Source organism: Callithrix jacchus, chromosome 10 (genome assembly GCF_049354715.1).
Source record: "Callithrix jacchus isolate 240 chromosome 10, calJac240_pri, whole genome shotgun sequence".
In the NCBI taxonomy this organism is placed as follows: Eukaryota; Metazoa; Chordata; class Mammalia; order Primates; family Cebidae; genus Callithrix; species Callithrix jacchus.
Window position 1 is genome coordinate 29,503,358 of NC_133511.1, and position 21,773 is coordinate 29,525,130.

Consider the following 21,773-nt stretch of genomic DNA (forward strand, 5'->3'; position numbering starts at 1 on the left):
CTGCTGTGTCCACTCACTACCCTGTCAGCCTGAGTCAACCACAGCGAGGCAGCTAAGACTCATCTGGGGCCCCTGTCCAGGAATACCAGACTCCACACCCCTTGGGTCAGTGCACATGATAGGGGAAACACCTTGGTCATATTTTTGCCTATTTTCCTCCCACTCAAAACCACACAGTCAAGCAAACTGCAGTAGGAATAAAGTCCTGCTTGGCGAATTTCATTTTTCCCACTCGTTTATTAATGGTAGGTGCTGCAGCCACTACCATACTATTGTTTATCCAGCCTATTAAAGTTCTGTTTTCTGAAGCACATTTTTCTTGTGCTCTAGCCACAACTGACTTTCCCAGAGCCCAGGACTGCTAAGAATAGCTGGGCTATGCCAAAGTCGAAGAGATTCAGGGAGAATCAATACCTTGTTGCTGAGTGAGAACAGAAAGTCGTTTCTCATCGTCTCCCCTCTCAGGCCCCATGTCCGAGTTTCTCTCTTTCTCCCAAAGAAGAGATCATGGATTGTGAAATCCCTTAATGGAAAAAACAGCCACAGGGCACTGGCTTGGTGGGATTGTATCCAAAATCATTATGTCATAAAAAGTTTCTTCCCCAAGTACACACACGGCTGTTTTCCAGCAATTATCCCAAAGAACTTTTTTTCAGGGAGATGGGGCTGCGGAGGAGGGGAGAAAAGGGTTTATAGCCAGGGAAATGCACAATCCCCCGATTCATCTCTTCTGGCTCCAGATCACCTCACATGAATAAGGGGTGATTCCGCAGCCCCCAGGCTCTCTGCTCTCCTCTTGTCTGCCCCTTTGCCATCATCCCATTTTACTCATTAGGAGGGATTTTCGACACACTACTTGCTAAGTTGGCGTTTCTCATATTTCACAAAGCCCTACCTGGAGTATGCCCTCTAAAGCCGGGAATGAAAATAATTTTATCTGTGCTTAGGATAAACAATAGGTCAGAGTACCCCAAGATCGGCTAATTCCACCGGGCGAGAACAGCGTGGTGTAGTGGGATGAATGCCGCTCTGGGAGTTCTAGTTCCAGCTCCAACATGAAATAACAGGCCACTTATAGGACCTACATGCAGCACCAAAATGATCTCCTAAGTTCCATCCTATAAAAAAAAATCCGGTGAGTTTCTGGAAGGACGGCACGATGTGGCTGCCGGTCTGACCAGGCTGAACAGAGTGCACTTTAGGCATGGTGGAACGTGCAACATTGTTGAGGACCTAGAATGTCATTATTCTTCATAGAAGAACCATAAGGAATGTGACTGGAGGGCAGCGTGGGGGAAGGGTGGGTGTAGGCGCAGCGAGAGGCAGGCGCAGAAGATGGGAGGTGGTCATTTTCTGCAGATGATTTGGGAGACAGCCAGCCCAGGGATTGGCCATCCAGTTTGGGGGCCAGTTCAAATGGCTTGGAGCTAACCAATCAGAAACTCAGGAAAGGGGCGGAATCTGAAGAATCAGGCCACTGCGCACTCACCTGCGGTAGGGAGGCTCAGTGGTAGGGATGGGCTCTGAGAGGTCTGTAGGGGTCAAAGCCAGCCTGGGTACAGAACAACATCCCTGAAAAAGCCCTCTTTGAAAAGCTGGCAAAGAAGCCTCCTTTGACTGCCTTACCAATGTGAAGATTATCAGGCTTCAGCAAATGCCAGTGTATTGTGTTTGATGCTTGGTTAGTTTTTTAATACTGCGAAGGAATTTATAAATACAAAACAGATACTGCTTGATGGTGCATACCTTTGAGAGGCAAGGATCTGACCAATGAGTATTTGCCTGTGCAGACCACAGCCTTAATAATCTTCTAACCCATGGCGAAATCCTTCTGGGGTGTCTATGGCAGTGGGGAATTCCCATGACTAACTCAACCCAGCCTCCCCATAAGACAGTGGTATTAATGCCTATGTTGATATGATACAGATATCTTTAATAAGTTTCCTGATTTCAACTCTCAGCAAGGATAGGGAAAGTCCCAGGCACAGAGCAAAGTTCAACTGCTTCTTCCCGCTTTCACATTGTTCTTCCAGTATTCTTTGACATCGCCACCTAGAGGAGCTAGGCTTCCTCCCAGGGCCCTCAGAGGACTTTCCACACAGAATGGAAGGATTGGGCCTCCTGAAAGGAGCCAGTGATCTTATAGAACCAGAACCAAGAGGGAACTGAGTCAAACAATTGGCTGATTCTATTCCAAGAATAGCATTAATATTTTAAAGTATGTTTTCTACAAACAAGGACATTCTCTGGCATAGTAATGACACAACATAAAAATCCAGGAATTAACTAATATGTATTACTAGCATCTAAACCCTATGCCATTCCAGTTTTGCTGATTTTCCTGATAATGCTTGGGACCCTATGTTGCATTTAGCTGTCATGCCTCATTCGTCTTCTTTAATCTGGAACGTTTCCTCCATCTGTCCTTGACCTTGATGGTGAGTGTGGCACCTTTGAAGAATTGTGACACTTTCTTTGCAGGCTGTTCCTCCATTTGGGTTTGCCGAGTGTTTCCTGGCAATTGGATTCAGGTGATAGGTTTTTGGCAGGAACGCCACAGAACTAGTGTTGTGCTCCTGAAGCATTCTGTTTGATAGTACGTGATTCCTGTTTGCCTAATGTCACCTGATGTGAACTTGAATCACTTGACTAAGGTGCTGTCTGCCAAGTCTCCCCACTCCAAAGTTGTTCCTTTTCTCTTTGTAGGTATGAGACTGTTTGAGACTAAGAAAATATACCAGTCCTCATCAAACTTCCCCAACCAGTCTTCACAGTCCTTGATGTTTCTTGGCTGAAGTAACTACCAAGATGAATGCCGAAGAGGGGTGATTTTTCTAATTTCATCATTCCTCTATAGTATATTAGTTGGCGTTCTGCTGTAAGGAAATGCTTTGTCTTCTTTTCATTTATTTATTTGCTTATATATTTATATTGGTACAGACTCATGGATTCTATTTTATTCAGTAGGATAGAATTCATTACCAACATTATTCCTTTTCATGTCTAAGTTATACTAGATTTGAACACCGGGAGCCCCTTCAAGCCAGTTCCCGTGTCTTGTTGACATGTCTTCATCATTCTTGGAGCACTTCCTAACTTTCCATTCACCAAAATGTTCCAGGCTCTTCTTGTACCTTCCCTGCCATACCCATGGAATCCTCCATTTCTCCAGAGTCCTGGCTCTAAGCACAAAGTCTGCACATTGCTATTGGGTGTCCCTGCTCCCGGGTCCTCTCTATGGAGAAGACACACGCACATATGCACACACGCATGCACACACACTTAACCTATAGTGACAGAAGGCAGATCAGTGGTTGCCTGGGGATAGGGCAGTGAGCAGGGGTGGGAGAGAGGAATTACAAAGGCAAGGGCTACAAGGAAACTTTTGAGGTGATGGAGATATTCACATATCAAGACTTACCAAAATATACCATTTATTTATTTATTTAAGACAGAGTTTCCCAGATTGGAATGCAGTGGTAAGATCTCGGATCACTGCCACCTCCACCATCCAGGTTCGAGTGATTCTCCTGTCTCAGCCTGCCAAGTAGCTGGCATTACAGGCATGTGCCACCATGCCTAGCTAGTTTTTGTATTTTTATTAGAGACAGTGGTTTCACCATGTTGGCCAGGCTAGTCTCAAACTCCTGACCTCAAGCGATCTGCTCACCTCAGCCTCCCAAAGTGCTAGCATTACAGCCATGAGCCACTGTGCCTGGCCAAAATATACATTTTAAATATATGCAGTTCATCATATGTAAATTACATCTCAACAAACTGTTAAAATTTTTGACATCCCTGGAATTATCACCATGCAAGGAAAGCAGTACTCTCTGACTGTCTAACACCTGGCTTCTGAAGTAGTATTCAAAGGAAAGTAACGAGTAGAATGTTAAGATCAAGAAATTCCTCTTAGGTTCAATAAATATAAAGGAGGAATTATTTTTAAAACTCTCTAAACAGTACCCCAAAACCTAAAATGAATAAAATAAATAAATAAATAAAGTTTAGGCCAGGTACGGTGGCTCATGTCTATAATCCCAGCACTTTGGGAGGCCAACGCGGGCGAATCACCTGAAGTCAGGAGTTCAAGAGCAGCCTGACCAACATGGAGAAACCCTGTCTCTACTAAAAATACAAAATTAGCCAGGCATGGTGGCACACACCTGTAATCCCAGCTACTCAGGAGGCTGGGGCGTGAGACTTGCTTGAACCTGGGAGGCAGAGGTTGCAGTGAACCAAGATCGTGCCATTGCACTCCAGCCTGGGCAAACAAGAGTGACACTCCATCTCAAAATAAATAAATAAATAAATAACTTTTATTCTTTTTAAAAGCCCATGTATTAATTAAAACAAAATAAAATATGTCTGTTGGGGAGCAAAAAAAAAAAAAATTCTCTAAACATTTTTGTTAAATTAAGATCCAGAGTATAGGTTCTAGGTTTCTTTGGAATGTTACAAGCTTGTCCAACCCATCTCATTTTGTTCTGGTTTTCTGTTCTGTTTTGTTTTGTTTTGTTTTGTTTTAGGCTTTTAACAGCCTGAAACTGTGATTTTTAGTTTCTGTCTCTAGTGATAAGCAGAAAAGAGGGATGAGGAAGGGGCTTTATTGGCCTAACCAGAAACAGTAACTGAGAAGCCATGACTGTATTCTCTCCCCTGGACACCAATTTATAAGGTGTGCTTAATAGATGATACCATATTCTGAATACAGATGTTTATTCTAAATATAAAAGAATTCTCTAAAACAATGATAATGAGTAAAATCGATAATAAGCACTCATTTTCATGCATGAAAAACATTTACCAACTTTTTGTAAACTTTTTGATGAAAACATATTTTTAAGCTTATTTTGTAAACTTTTTGACAAAAGAAAACTATTTTTTAAAATCTTTTATATGCTTCTACCCAGTAATTCTATGTCTAGTAGTTTATCCTAGGAAAAAAATCAGAACACACCGAAAGTTATATGGATAACTTTTTATCCATATGTTACATTGTCATTACATTGTTATAAATAAATAAATGAAAAATTGTAACCAACATAAACCTTTGATAAATTAGGGAATAACAATAAAATAAAACTCAAAACAGTATAGTAGAATATTTGATGGTATAGATGAATGTTTATTTTATATATTTAAGTGAAAATGTGAATTTAATCCTTTTTCTCTGGAGGGGGAATAAGCAAAAATATGTACATGTGTTTGTATATTTTACATATATTAATATATGAAAGATCTTTGATATATGTAAAAGATTCGAACAAAATGGTACATATACGAAAATGTTTGTTGTTACTTCTGAATGGAGGACTATGAATATTCTTCTTGGTGGTTTTCTGTATTTTCTAACTTTTATCCAATTATATGTATGTATAGGTATCTGTACAGTCCTATATTCCTCATGTATAATTCAGAAATCCAAAAAAATCTTTCAAACTGGACATTTTCCATGAAGTCAGTAAAAACTCGTTTAGCAACAAAAACTTGGTCTCAACTGGCATAAGCCTTTATACACTGTATAATTATGAGTCTTTCTTTATTTGTCCTGTGTCTTTCGGGCACAATTCTATTTCACTGCAGATGGGCTCTGCCCCAGAATTCCCAGAGGTTACATAATATTCAGACGTTGTGCCATTCTAATACCAAAAATCTTCTGGATTCTTAAACATCTATCTTCTATGGTTTCAAATATAGAATTGTGGCTAATATTTTAGGGTTTTTTGTTTTGTTTTGTTTGAGACAGGGTCTCACTCTGTCACGTAAGCTAGAGGACCGTAGTGTGATCAGAGCTCACTGCAGCCTCAACCTCCTGGGCTCAAGCGATCCTTCTGTCTTAGCCTCTGAGTAGCTGGGACCACAGGCACCTGCCACCATGCCCAGCTAATTTTATTTATTTATTTATTCATTCATTTATTATTTAAACATAGAAGTCTCACTATGTTGCCCAGGCTGGTCTCAAACTCCTGGCCTCAAGCAATCCTCTCCCCTTGGCATCCGAAAGTGCTGGATTACAGGCGTGAGCCACTGCGCCTGGCCAGATAATATTCTGTGATGAGGGGGAAATAAGAAGAAAGGGAAGGAGGGGAAGAAAGAAGGGAGGGAAAGAAGGAAACAGTTATTATCTTGGCAGAATAAAAATGGTGCACAGAGGGGAAAACTACAGGTAACAAGCAGTTAGAATGCAACTTTTGCTCTTGTTTCTGTCAGTGTTCTCCAGCCAAAGCCCACCAGGAACACACAGGCTGGACTTCTTACTTGCTGAGGGAGCACACAGGACCATGAAGGAACCAGGCATCTCACTAAGGAGGTGTTAGAAGCACTTATTTTAAGATTTAGGCTTTTATTTGTGATGTGGGGGAGAGCCTAAGGAAGTGGGGCTGCCCTCTAGATTGGGTGCTATCGAAAAGTAGGGGCAATTCCATGTTGGCATCTCAATAAGTCCAATCTGTAGGAAGGAGACCCTGGAGCGAGGACACAGCCCTAATTGGTAAAGAAGTGAGAGAGTCATTTCTCAGGCAAGGTCATCTGTGCCGCACAGCAATCTTGTTTTTGTCTGTGTTGAGACACAATTACGAAGTGGCTTCGCTTGGTCTCATTTTTCATACTCTCAGAGTATTCTGAGGCTGGTATTCTGCCTGGCTGTTCATACCCTTATGCGAATGGCATGACCCAGCTGTGGGTGTTGGGCCAGCTTCTGAATGTTGGGGCTGCCTTTTTCTGCTCTCCTCTCTGTGTCAGCTGTGGCCCAGAGTATGGGGGAAAGGGTGTCAGCAGCCCCTCACTCTAATGAGGAGTGACAGCACATCCATGCAGAACTTGGCCAGTGTGACCCAAATACCAACCCAGTGACCCTGAGCCCATCACCCGCGGGAGGATCTGGAAGAGAGGTTTGAAGATTGATGCACACAGACCAGAGAGTGGATTTCTGTAGAGAACAAACTGTCATGGCATTGTGCTGTATTGTTCATGGATGCAGGAGGTGGCTTCACCTTAGCCACAGACTGTGAGCACATCCAGGCAAGAGGCTGGCCCGCTCCCTGGCTGCAGATAAGGAAGGAGAGGCTGGACTTGCTCTAAGTGCACCCTCAGCAAGGGGGTTCCACACATCGTGTGCTGTGGGAGGACCATAGGGAGCCCTGGGAGCGGGTAGCCAAAGGGGTCAAACACAGAGAGCCAACCTGGACCCAGGAACCCAGGAAATCTGTGCCTTCCAGAGAGCCATAAATGGGACAGCTGCCCTCCCAGAAGCCACCAAAGCCAGGCTGCAACTCTACCCTTACCTCTCCTGCTTCCCCTCCTCCATTTCCAGAGGAGCCAAAAGCAGAATTGGAATCTGGAATCCCTTCCTTCCTCCTCCAATTCTAGAGGAGCCAATCTGGAAAAGAGGATTAGCTTCTCTGGAATTGGAGGAAGGAAGGAAGAAGGGAAAAGCAGGAAGTGACACAGAAGAATCCTCCCATTTCCCTCCTTGCTTATTGCTGGCTTCCCAGCCAGAGGCAGGCCCAGGCTGAGCGAGGGGGAAAGTGCTGAATCAGGTCAGAGACTGAGGCTTAAATAATTAAATGAACTTGATTGACTTTTAACACCTCCAGGCAAGACTTCTTTAATACCTGAGAGGGACGGGGAAAGTTACAGTATCTGCCAAGGGTATCAATAAGGAGAGGAAAAAGAGACTGACAAGGCAATGATATGAAAGGAAAATGTTGCTTTCTGCTTCCACCCAAGGGGCACCACTGTTTAAATAAGCCATGACAAGTACACAGAGATATGCTGGTACACTTTTAAAATGCATAAACTTTATTTTTAGAGCAATTTTAAGTTTGCAGAAAACAATTGAGCAGAAAATACAGAGAGTTCCTGCATATTCCCTCTCCTCCCATCCCCACAGTTTTCCCTATTATTAACATCTTGCATTAATGTGATACTGATGAGCCAATACTGATACATCATTACTGACTAAAATCCATAGTTGACTTCGGGTTCACTCTTTCTGTTGTATAGCTTTTTGGGTTTTGAAAAATGCATGTCTATGTATCCAACACTCTAGTATCTTACAGAATCATTTCACTACCCTAAAAATCCCCTGTGCTTTACCTATTCATCCAATTCACTGTTACCCACCAGGCCCTGGAAGCCACTGGTGTTTATACTTTCCCAGAGCTTAGGTTTTTTTCAGAACGTCTTATATTCAGTAGCACACTGTATGTAGCCTTTTCAGACTGGCTTTTTTCACTTAGCAATATGCCTTTCAGGTTCCTCCATGTCTTTTTGTGGCTTGATAGCTCATTTCTTCCTATCACTGAATAATATTTTATTGTATGGCTGTACCACCATTTTTTTATCCATTCATCTATTAAAGGACATTTTATTTGCTTCCAATTTTTGGCAATTACGAATAAAACTTCCAAAAACACTCACATGCAGGTTTTTGTGTGGACATGTTTTCAAATCCTTTGAGTAAATACCGAGGAGCGCAATTGCTGGAGCATATGGTAAGAGTATGTTTAGTTTTGTAAGAAACCTCCAAACTGCCTTCCAAAGTGGCTGCACCATTTTGCATTTCCACTAGCAATAAGTGAGAGTTTCTGCTACTGCACATCCTCGCCAACACTTGGTGTTGCCTGTGTTGGATTTTAGCCATTCTCATCGATGTGCAGTGGTATCTCATTGTTGTTTTACTGACAAATGCTTTAATTTGACTCTCCAACAAAGGAAAAGCCCCAATTTGTTTGCCAATTTTCATGGTGTAAATATCCCCACATGTGAATGTAAATTGATACAGCGATTATGCAAAACTGTGTGGATGTTCCTCAAAAAGTTAAAACTGGAACTACCATGATCCAACAATTTCACTTCACAGTATATATCCAAAGGAAATCAAATCACTGTCTCGAAGAGACATCTACATTCCCATGTTAATTGCAGCATGTTTCACAGAGGTATGAAAACAACCTAAGTGTCCTTTGATGGATGAATGGATAAAGAAAATGTTGTATCTGTACACATGGAATATTAGAATACAATGGAATATTGTTCAGTCTTTAAAAAGAAGGAAATGCTACTACTGGAAAAAAACATGAATGAACCTGGAGGACCTTATGCAAGTGAAATAAGCCAGACACTAAAAGACACATACTGAATGAACTCACTTACATGTGGAATCTTTAAAAAGCCAAACTCAGGGAAACAGACAGTAGAACAGTGGTTACCAAGGGCTAGGACTTGGGGAAACTGGGAAGATGTTGGTCAAAGTGTGTAGACTTGCAGTTCTAAGATGAATAAGTTCTGCAGTCACCATCCTGACAGCATGGTGAATATGCTATAGTCAATGATAATGTATTGTATACTTGAAATTGACTAAGACAGTAGATCTTAAGTACTGTATTTCCGTTACAAAGAAAACATGTTACTACGTATGGTGATGGACAGGTTAATTAGCTTGATTGTGGTAATTATTTTATGATGTATATTTATATCAAATCATTACTTTATGCACCTTAAATATATGCAATTTTTATTTGTATATATATGTCAATTGTATATAGATGTCAATTATATATACATGTATTATCAATTATACGTCTATAAAGCTGGGAAAATATACATAAAATTTTAGAACTCCTGCCATGGCCAATTTCAAGCAACCACTGTGATGTCACTGATGCAGAGTTGGGAGGAGATGTTCCCAGTTGGCTCTCATGAGCGGGTGTGAGCCGGCCCCAGCTCACCACTGCCTAGGCAAATGCTCAGAACAGACAGTAGGCTATCATTCTCCACAAACCCTCCAATGTCTTCTTATTGAAGAACTTTTCTAGGTGTCTTTAGACAGGATGACCAGTACTTGATGAAGGGTTGATGTCCTGGGACCCAGAATAAGGAAACCATGTGAGCAGTTTCCCACACAGAACCCAGGTTGAACTGGGCTAATTTCTGTCTTAATGACAAGGATGCCAACGGTGGCAGGTGGGTATCTGGCAATCACTGAGCCATTCCCATCGATGCACTGGCACTAAAACAGATCTCCCAAGCTCGAACACGGTATGTCAGCAAGACCCTGCCACCCTATCCTTTCCTCCTCTGTCATTTGCCTCCTTTTAAAGAGAACTGTTTGGGGCAATCTCCTAGTTCTCTTTTCTCTCTCACCTTCCTCATTTCTCTTTCCTTAGGTAAAGAATTGAGCTGGCGACCATTTGACAGTGTAGCTGAGATAGAGAAATACTGATCTAGAAGGTATGGGAAGATCCCAGCCCTGCTGTCCTGCAGCCGTCCCAGGACCAGCCTTTTGGTCTGCATAGCCAACAGGGTTTCCACAGCTTCCAAGAGGACATCTGACACAGGTGTTAAGCTTTCTGAAATAAAAAAAAAAGATGTACACGCACACAAGATTAGCTTTTAAACCTTCCCTGAGTGTTCAATTATGTAAATGATCACTCTCTTTCTAGACCTTCCTTCTTAGTCATCAATAATCAGAGTTGGTGATGATCCTTCAAAGATTTCATGTTCGGTAGTTATTTGAATAAAACTAAATTTGGCCTTTTTATGTGAGATTATGCTTTGAAGTGTGACCAAGTGAAACCGGGCTCCACAAGAATGAAGCAGGTGCAGCTGGGGTGTTAAAGCAGGGGGTGCAGGCAGCACTCCCAGTCCTGTGCCCAGTCCTATCACCGCAGCCCTCCACCCCCTAGCAGAGAAGGGAAGCTTTAATACAATTAGCAGACAGGATTAGGAGGGACAATCATCCTCATCAGTGAAGCAATTTGTCTAAAAGAGAAACAGCTCCCCTTAGCCCAGCCAGTGGCCTACTCCCTGCAGGTATCTCCTTCCTGTCCTCAACACCCTCCATTAAGACCAAGTCTGGCCTTGGGCAGATTGTGCAACCCCTATGAGATTGGTTTCCTCACATGTTACCTGAGATCACACGTCCTTCATGATGGACAGATGGTCTGGCTCAGAGGGAACAGCCACGGGCTGGTGACAGGCCACGGGGAATTCAAAACCAGTCTTGTCACCATTAGTGCCATGTGACCTTGACTGAGCAAAGCACTGCACTTGAACCTGTTTCTCTCTCCCTACTAAACACTGATGAGGAAGAGGATGATGACGGTGATGACAATGGTGACGACAGCGTAGGAGGTTACGAGATGTCCATTGTAACCTCCTAGTCCACAAACACCCAGTTAGACCTGATTTGAACCCCAATTTCTTTCCCAATGAGAGTCTAAAGACCTCCTCATAATGTCTGTGAATTCTGGTGTGTACCTGCTCATGACTCTCCCACTTCCAGAGAGTTCATTTGTGCATCCACCTCCGTGCTGCCCCACATCAATCCAAATGTCACCCCAACCTCCAATTACTATGAAAAACTCACATGCAAGCACCTTGTGAATTCAGAGAAACTGAATGTGGGGAGGTGGCCATGGGGTGGGGTCGATTCGTGCACCTCACAGCCTTTCCCCCTCATATTTCCTCTCCCCAGAACCTCCACAGAATCAAGCACAAGCTCTCCCCCTGCCGTGCCAGACATTCTTTTCATGCCTAGGTTCTCCTGAACTTTCAGCTTCTGTTCCAAAGCATAGATGAAAGTATTTCCCCAACAAATCAGCTTTCTCCTGCTAAAGGAAATATTGATACATAAACTTTTCTCCACTTTGTCACAGTTAGAATGACTAATATGAATGTGCTTTGTGTATAGTGTACTTCATAAGCTATCTCATCCAATCCTCACAGCAACCTTGAGAGCTGAAATTCTGTAGAGGGGGATACTAAGGCTCAGAGGTATTACGTGACCAACAATGAACATCCAAGAAAGGGTGGAGTCAGAGTTCAGAGCTGAGCTGACTCCAAAGCCCATGCCTTTCCTTCTCCCACCTGCCCCTTGGTTTCCACTGCCGAGGATCCTCTCAGGACTGGCTGGATGAACACGTGCCCCCTGAAGACATCGGGAAGCCACCCTCTCCCAGCTATGAGGATGGAAAACTCTACTTCTGCACCACCCCTCCCCCTCCACTTGGATTTGTCAGCTTGGGAGGGAAAGCCTTGTTCTCTGACCACCCAAGAAGGAGCACAGCCTTCCAGAGGTCTTTCTCAAGATCAGCAGGAGACAGGCAGCTGAGCATGGAATTCAGATGGGAGGATGGTAGGGAGAGATGTGCTGTCTGGCTTTTCTCCCTCCCCACACTACCCTGCTGGTTCCTGAGCACAAGCATCATATCTAAGCCCCGGGCTAGGTATGCGACAGAGAGAAAGTGAGAGACAGAAAAGGGACAGCAGAGAGCAAGGCATGGAGTCAAATCCAAGTGAGGACACAGAGATGCAGTGCAGGGCCAGACCAAAAGGGACATTTATAACAGGACAGAAGCAGAGAAACTATAAGTGCATATTCCATGTAAAACTGCTGTAGACGGGGCATGGTGGCTCATGCCAGTAATCCCAACAGTTTGAGAGGCCGAGGCAGGTGGATCACCTGAGGTCAGGAGTTTAAGACCAGCCTGGTCAACATGACGAAATCCCGTCTCTACTAAAAATACAAAAAATTAGCCGGACGTGGTGCCACACACCTGTAATCCCAGCTACTCAGAAGGCTGAGACAGGAGAATCACTTGAACCCAGGAGGTGAAAGTTGTGGTGAGCTGAGATCGTGCAATTGCACTCCTGCCTGGGCAACAAGAGCGAAACTCCGTCTCAAAAAAAAAAAAAAAAAAAACCCACTCTTGAGATTTCCCACCTGATTCTTAGGCACTAAGGCTAACGAGGAGAGGAATGAGAGTCCATCTTGGCGGCAGATAGCTGCGCACCCTGACCCAGGAATTCAGCGTGTCTCTTACAGGACCTCCACTCTGCAACAGTTTGGCTTGAGCTGGTCACAAAAAGTTTTGTGCTAACATCAGGAGCACACTCTCCACTAGCTGACAGGGGAGAGAACAGTGAACCAGCAGGGTGACCCAGGAAAATCAACCTTGGATTACAGATTAGCTATGCATAACATACACGATGAGGACCAGCAAAAAGCAGAGCATGCTACCGAAAACCAGGCAAGAGTGAAGGCTGAGGGTGGAGGCTGCAAGGCACTGCACAAACAGGAAGTTTACGTTTAGGTCATTGGGCAAGGGAAGGTGCAATTCTTATAACCGCTTACAGGCACACGCGCTTTATAGCGTAGCAGCACTTTCCTGGACATCACGTTGTTTGGAGCACTGAACAGTGCAGAAGTTAGAGTTAAACAGCCAGTTTCAATGCCAGGACCACGGCGTGCTCCTCTGTGAATTCATAACCATGATCCTCCTCCTCCATTCCATGCTCCCATCTCTACCGTGAATCATCTCAGCAAGGACTCAGCAAGATACCCAGTCATTCATTACTCCACCAGCGATTCTGAGCCTCTCCGACGCACCAGGCACTGCTCTAAACATGGTGAACAAATGATACCAAAAGCTTTCTCTTCATGGAACTTTCTTCCTAGAGAGGCAGACAGATAATCGAGATAATAATAAGCATGCTGGGTTGTATGTTACATAGTGATGAAAACCATGAACAAAACCGAACAAGTACATGGGGCCACAGTGCTTGGCACTTCAGGGACACTCAATCCACATTCCTCGGCGCTGCTCCCATCTCACAGTGGCCCTACGAGGCAGACAGGCTGATAGCCAGCATCTTACAGGTGTGCAGTGTGAGGCTTAGAAAGCTTCATGATCTGCCCAGCGCCACGCAGGTGGAAAGGGCCAGGCCAGGACATGGCTCCCTTCCCAGTACCCTCTCCCAGCTTCTTCTGCAGCTCTGTGTCGGGGGAGAGGAGACCAGCTGTCTCAGAGGAGAGGCGAAGCATGGAGGGGACTCACCCACAGAGAAGCTACTGTCCCCAGAGCCACAACACCTCCCTCCCCACCCAGGAAGCTACCAGGACTTGCTGAGCACAACACTCTAGAGCAGCTGCCAGCTGTCTCACAGGGAGCACCTGTGAGGAGGCCTGCTCCTAAAGGAGTCTCTGGAGCTGGTCCCTACCCCATCTCCATCCCAAAGTGCAGAGGCTGTCAGGATGCCAGGGGGAGAAACGCCTGATTGTTATATTGACTTTCCACTCAGTTGCCTCCAGCAGGCTTGTGCTTAGGAGCCCTGAACAGAGGGTAGCAGAGCAGCAGCCTTGGCAGCCCATCAAGACCAGGCCTCCCCACCATATGGACGCATGTGATGTCCACTTCCTGGAGCCGGCAGGCAGGGCTTCAGTGGCCAGGCCTTGCCCAGCAGCTTGTCTGCAAACAGCAAGAGGCCAGACCTCATGCACACATAGCTCAGAAGGGGTCCATCTGTACTAGGGCTCTTGCAGAATTAAAGAGGAAGATGCCGGGAGCCAGTTTCCATTCTAGGCTGCAGCCTCCTGCCCAAAATCTCCAGCCTTTCTTCCCTGCAGCTGGGGCCATCTGGCTGTCCCTCCTAGGTGCATAGACACCCCTGAAGTGCACCCGAACACTCCAGCCACAAACACCGTTACCCTCAATACCAGTCACTGTTGAGATCAGCCTGCCAGGGTCCTGCCACCTGCTGCATGCTCATGCTGCCGGTGACTGGCTCTGTATATGTCTCCATACCTCAACAACCTGTGGATGCCTCCAGGGAATCCTGATTTCTCATGCACTGGCATCTCATCTTGCTCTTTCTTTCTGGATGCCTCTCTCATTCCTTCTGCAAACATATGTAAGTCCCAGTACAGGTATCGACTTTGTCACTGTAACATCTTGACAAGGGTCCAGATGGCTTCTTGACATCTTGACAAGCTTCCAGTTGCTGCCTGCCTGCTTTCCCAGGTCTTGGAATAACATGGCCTCTGCTGATAGACCGAGCCCCTGAATCCCACATTGGATTACCCCAGGGTGGCTGCCACAGAGGTCTGCCCACCTGATATCAGGCTCTTTCTTGCAAGATAGGAGTTTCCCCCAGGACCTGCACAACCTGTACTGTCCTCATACGATTTTCCCCACTCCAGGGAGAAGAACCAGGTCCAGATGTCAGCCTGCATCACACCACTGCACTCACCTGATCCCTGCCTCATCATGTTCTGAGATGTGTGTGAAAGTCTGGATTTGCCAGCTCTTAGCGAACAGTAGCAAGAGGGAGTTAGTTACATATTCTGTTTGGTAAATATCTCTTTTAGGATTTTTTATTATAAAAATCCAAATAATAAACCACGTGCAAAGTAAAAATCAATAGCTTCCCTGCCTCCTCCTTTTTAATCTCATTTCTGAGATGCATCCTGTCTTGTTAGACATGCATCCATCCACTCTTTTTCACACACATGCTTCACGGAGAATTCTTCTGCACAAACGGAAACATACAAATTGTTCCTCACATTATTTTTTTAATGTAGCAAGGACATTTTTTTCTCTGGAAATTTAAAGCCTACCCACTGCTTTAATGCCTGCTATAGTATTCATTACATAGATGATCCAAATACATTTTTTTTGGAGACAGCTATTAATCTGTTGCCCAGGCTGGAATGCAGTGATCAAGCTCACAGCAATCTCCACCTCCTGGGCAAGCAATCTTCCCACCTCAGCCTCCTGAATAACTGGGACTATAGGTGTATACCACCACACCTGGCTAACTTTTATAATTTTTGTAGAGACAGGGTTTTGCCATATTGCCCAGGCTGGTCTCAAACACCTGGCCTCAAACAATCTGCCTGCTTTGGCCTCCAGAAGTGCTGGGATTACAGGTGTGAGCCACTGCTCCTGGCCCCATAATACATTTAATCATTCATTTCTTCATGTACATTTGTTTTTAGTCATTTTCTACTACAAACAACACTGCAATAGATATCCTCATGTATACATCTTTTTGTACTTCTTTTTTCCCATAGGTTAGTTTCCTCAAATTCTTGTCGTCCCATTTGAATTTGAATTTTTGTTGTAAGTGAGGTTAGGTGTATTTTGATCTGTTGTTGGCTCTTTGTGTTTCTTTTATGAATTTTTTGGCTCCATACCCTGATGCCTGCATGTCAGAAGTGAGATTAAGGCAGTGGTACCAAGCTCTTAAAGAGGTAGGGGGCCGAATTATTCAGCCTTCCACTTCTATAATCCCTTTATCTCAAACACCACTGACTCGAACCTTCCATTAGATTAGCCCATAGCAAAATGTACATTTCTCATGACTACTTTGGCTCTAGCTGGCTGTGGTGAAAGCACATCTCCCTTGCAAAAATACCGGCCATCCTCCTGCCCACCCACTGCTCATTGCTCCCCTCTGAGCCTTACAGAGCTTAGATAGAAAAGGACTCCACTGTCATCCAACTGACGGTGAAGGTGACAGGCTCTAGAAGGCTCAAAGAGGCACCTTATCACATGGGGATAAGTATCCCAAGTCAAAAATTAGGGTCTTTGGAGAGGACTGTGGAGCAACATGACAACAGACTGGAGAGGTGTCCGGACTGAGAGCTGTGGAGAGATTTTTTCATGGGACACTTTGCAAAACCCCAAGTGCTAAGGTCTTGTCCCATCCCATCTTCCTCTACCCACCACTGGGTGGCAAAACGTGATGCATGAGCTAAATAGCATCACTTGGTTCTCTGGTGATGTGTTGCTTTTCGATGCTCCCAGAACCCTTATAAAATGATGTGCTTGATCTGGGAAAGACAGGTATCATGGTTTTGGGGACAAAGAGGCAATACCCCCCCACCTGAGCAAGTATCAGCCTCTCCCCTGTGGCAGAGAAATGACGACGATGATGATGATGATGATGGTGATAATGACAATGATGATGGTGATGATGGTGATGGTGATGATGATGATGGTATAATGACAATGATGATGGTGATGACAGTGATGGTGAGGATGATGATGGTGATGATGATAATGATCACAAGCCTGAGACACCTCCTTTAACTTGAGAGCTATATGGCTTCTTCCATTTCCTCCTTTCTTCTCCCCACCAAAACCTGGTAAAGAGTGAGTTCCTGCAAGACAGAGGCCCTGCTGTGCACGTTATATTATTGTACCATCACTGAGTATACACACAGAAGAAAAAAGAAACCCACAGTTTTACCAGGCCAAGCTTATCTGGCAGCATTTTGAAAACTTCCATCTAGTCCTGCATCATTCTTCCTCCTCAAAACCTTCTCAGAGGCCATGGGATGGGCTCTTGCATTAAATGGCCAACTTTCCCAGGGCCATGGACAAGGCAGATGCTTGGATAGTGACCTTGGCATTGTTTCTGGGTCAGTGTGAGAAACTTTAGGATTGTGTGTCCTCGTGACTGACTCTCCATTACTTCTTCAGAGTAAACATGTGAACTTCGTGCATTAAAAAGTCCCTTTAGATTGAGAAAATATCTACGTAAAAACATTTGACACATATATTGGCTGAGCTCCCACGCATCATTTTTAGAATAAGATCACATGGCTGGTAAGTAGTAAAGTATGGACTCCAGCTGAGGTCCCCTACTTCCATGTCCAGAACACTTGCACCACACCAAGTCAGTGACATAATCTATTTCCCATGTTCCAGAGTTGTAGGTAAAGAGAAAAACTAACCTGCTTCACTTTCCCACCTCTCTGTTCCAATAAGTAAGCATCCTAAGTGGGCAATGGAGAAGGAATCAGAGGAAGGATGGAAAGTGGCCTGCACAGGAGGGTTTCCTCCAGTGGAAGAGGAGAATGCCGGCTCACATCAGGATAGAGGGCAGGGGGAGGCACTTCCTCCCCACAGTACAGCACCTTTGTGGGTGTTACCTTCACCATCAGTAAAACCCTAGAGAACCGAGGAAGTAGGAAAAGAACGACCAACTCAAACTCAAATTCAAAAGAGACAAGTTCAAAACCAGCCATGCTGAGACGGGGAGAAATTACAGGCCTCGGTTAGAAAGGAATTTGCCACCTCAGTGCTAAGGCTAAAGCAGAAGGCCCTCACTATCAGGGTTTCAGGCTGCTAACCTGCTAACTTCACAAAGGAGTGGCAGGCAGTGGTGTTCTGGGAAAGGCTTAACAACGAGCTCTCCAGGAAAAATGAAAGCCTGAGTTATAACAGCATTTCCTTGACTTCCATGGTATAAATAATACCCCCACAGCAGCTTTGGAAATCCTACAAAGTGGGGATCTCAGACTAGGAAAGGGGATGGGATGGGACACCACATAGAGTGGGAACTAACACCTCATATACCCTTTTGGGGGCCACATTCTTCTCATCTGTCCTTGACCATATGTGCAAGGCCACACACCCATAGGTGACAAGACATTTAAGTAACAGAAGCAAGGAGGAAGGGGGCAAATATTGCTCTCTGTGAACATTCTCTGTTGTTTGAAAGCTCTTTGTAAAGAGTGACCCTATATCTTCTATTGTCTTTCTTGTCCCCCCAAGCCAAAATCTGAGCCTGGCTGAGCTTTAAGAGTTGACCCTTACAGAGACCCTCTCCCACGATGGGTGTCTCTACGAACCACCCCACACACGGGCCACCAGTATACCTCTAGTAGATGGTAGACGACCTTTAGTGATGATCTCAGAAATCTACTAGAATCGTTTCGTAGAAAAATATAATTATGTCACTCTCCTGCTTTAAATCTTTCCATCCTTCTCATCTCAACTCACTTTACACCAGTTTTTCCCACCAAACCCTAAACTCCTTGAGGGCACGGGCCTGGTCTTTCTTGCTCATTGCTGTATTCTACTACCTAGGATGGAGTTTGGCACACACTAGCCCTCAGTAAATACTTGATAGATGAATCCCAAATTTCTCCTTAATAATTCATTCATCAAATATTTTTAAGCACCTCAACATGCTCACAATGGAAAAGGCCCTGGAGATTCAGGAATCAACAGTCATTGTGAACAGTGCAAAAGGTTGCCCATTTCTCCCTGTAAACCCACAAAGCAAAATTCAGGGCCAGGGGGCTAATGCTCCACCACTCTCATGGAGAAGCAGCCATGTGAGAAGGGGAAGCAAGACGAAAATCATGGATTCCAGCTATAAATTATACAAATGCATGGCATTAAAAAATTATTTTAACACATCAAATATTAAGTCATTCATATGCTCTGCAATTACTTTATCTGTCATCAGCACACTCAAGCTAATTGAAGTGGTGACAGATGGGAAGGAGTCTGTGCCAATTTTTCCTGCAGGTGTGCATCTGTGCTAGAGGGGAGGGGTCAGTACGTGCAGCAAGGGAGGGAAGGGGAAGGGTGACTGGGGTTATGAAACTGGAGGTGATGTGAGAGGCTTGGCAAAAAGTAAAAATCACCAATTTGCATCCTGAAGAGCTGTGGGGCATTGCACTCCCTGGGAACTCAGTGATCATAACTAGGCAGAGCAGGGAGCTGAAACAGCAAGCTGCTCACATTGCAGAAGGAAAAAAGCAAAGCCCAGCCAAGCCAGCAGCCAGATCCAGGAGTTCTGGCTTCTCCTACTTTATCTGAGCCCTAATCAGTCCCCTGAGGGCAGCAAGCTGGAGAAAGTCAGGGAAATGGGGAAGGTGAGAGAAAGGGGTACAACATCTAGGGACCAGGACTCCTTGGAGGACATTGTGGGGATGGAAGGAAGATCATGATAGAACCAGGCACAGGAGAATGATCCAAGATGGCCTATCAATAGCAGCTCGGGATTGCAGCTCTCAGTCAAAGCGCAGAGAACTAGAGGACGCCACACTTTCAGACAAATTCTGGTCACTCACGGAGCAGAAGATCCCCACTGGAGGAACCACACGGGTCGCCAGCACGACTCTTGTGGCCGGCGCAGCGGCTGTGAGGGCACCTCAGCGCGGCAGCTCTCAGCGCAGAGTAAACGAGACTGGTTCCCCCTCTGACCGAGGTTTGGAGCCCGGGGAAGGCAGGGTCACCCATTATGGACACAAGAAGGAAGCCAGACAGGAGAATCCTGGGCAGAAAAGCACCATCAGTCTTAACGCCACTGTTCAGGCCCTGGGAACTAACAACTTGGACGTCCAATCAAGAGACCTAATCTGAAAGTTGGTAATTTCAAAGACGACAGGAGGATAAATTTACAATGATGGGAAGAAACCAGCGTAAAAAGGCTGAGAATACTCAAAATCAGAATGCCTCTCCCTCTAAAGATGATCACAGTTCCACATCAACAATGGAACAAGGCTTGACGGAGAAGGAGCGCATCCCAATGACAGAATCACTCTTCAAGGAATGGATAATAATAAACTTCTGTGAGTTAAAAGAACATGTTGTAGCCCAATGTAAAGAAACTAGGAACTTTGAAAAAAGGTTTGACGAAATCCTATTGAGAATAGACAACTTAGAGAGGAATATAAGTGAATTAATGGAACTGAAGAATACGATACAGGAACTCTGAGAAGTATGCACAGGTTTAAACACTCGAATTGTTCAAGCAGAAGAAAGGATAACAGAGGTCAAAGTCCAACTTAATGAAAGCAAACAAGAAGACAAGATTAGAGATAAAAGGATAAAAAGGAGTGAGCAAAGTCTCCAAGAAATGTGGGACTATGTGAAAAGACCAAATTTACGTTTGATAGATGTACCTGAATGTGACGGAGAGAATGAATCCAAGCTGGAAAATACCCTTCAGGGTATTATTCAGGAAAATTTTCCTGAACTAGCAAAGCAGGTAAATATTTAACCCCAGGTAATACAGAGAACACCACAAAGATATTCCTCAAGAAGAGCAACCCCAAGGTACATAATCGTTAGATTCACCAGGGTTGAAACGAAGGAGAAAATACTAAGGGCAGCCAGAGAGAAAGGTCAGGTTACCCACAAAGGCAAGCCTATCAGACTTACAGCAGATCTCTCGGCAGAAACTCTACAGGCCAGAAGAGAGTGGGGGCCGATATTCAACATCCTCAAAGAACAGAACCTTCAGCCCAGAATTTCATATCCAGCCAAACTAAGCTTCACAACTGAAGGAAAAATAAAATCTTTTTTTTTTTTTTTTGAGACGGAGTTTCGCTCTTGTTACCCAGGCTGGAGTGCAATGGCGCAATCTCGGCTCGCCACAACCTCCGCCCCCTGGGTTGAGGCAATTCTCCTGCCTCAGCCTCCTGAGTAGCTGGGATTACAGCCACGCGCCACCGTGCCCAGCTAATTTTTTGTAATTTTTAGTAGAGACGGGGTTTCACCATGTTGACCAGGATGGTCTCAATCTGTTGACCTCGTGATCCACCCGCCTCAGCCTCCCAAAGTGCTGGGATTACAGGCTTGAGCCACCGCGCCCGGCCAGAAAAATAAAATCTTTTATGAACAAGCAAGTACTCAGAGATTTTATTACCACCAGGCCTGCTTTACAAGAGCTTCTGAAAGAGGTATTACACACAGAAAGAAACAACCAGTATTAGCCTTACTAAAAATATACCAAAAAGTAAAGAGCACCAACATAAAGAAGAATTTTCATCAACGAATGGATCAAACAGCCAGTTAACATCAAATGGCAGTAACCCTAAATTTAAATCGACTAAATCCCCCAATCAAAAGACACAGCCAAAACCCAACAGCATGTTACATCCAGACCTGTTTCACATGCAAGGATACACAAAGACTCAAAACAAAGGAACGGAGAAAGATTTACCAACCAAATGGAGAGCAAAAATAAATAAATAAATAAAAAGCAGGAGTTGCAATTCTTGTAGCAGATAAAATAGATTTTAAAGCAACAAAGATATAGTGGTAAAAGGATCAATACAACAACAAGAGCTAACGATCCTAACACCCAGATACATAGAGACTTAGATTCAATGAGACAGAAAATTAATAAGGATATCAAGGACTCGAACTCAGATCCAGAACAAGTAAACTTAATAAATA

The 21,773-nt window shown here is 44.5% G+C and overlaps 1 long non-coding RNA gene across 2 annotated transcripts; it reads left to right on the forward strand.

Moving 5' to 3' along the window:
* The first annotated feature begins 1,253 nt into the window (after positions 1 to 1,253).
* LOC118145633 (uncharacterized) lies at positions 1,254 to 10,545 on the forward strand. Of its 2 annotated transcripts, none has more exons than XR_004730917.3 (3): positions 1,254 to 1,494; positions 2,707 to 2,825; positions 10,173 to 10,545. It is a non-coding gene; the product is annotated as an uncharacterized LOC118145633 (long non-coding RNA). The 2 variants fall into 2 exon arrangements; XR_004730916.3 differs by lacking the exon at positions 1,254 to 1,494 and adding an exon at positions 2,212 to 2,438 and having other exon boundaries at positions 10,173 to 10,544.
* Positions 10,546 to 21,773: the final 11,228 nt, after the last annotated feature.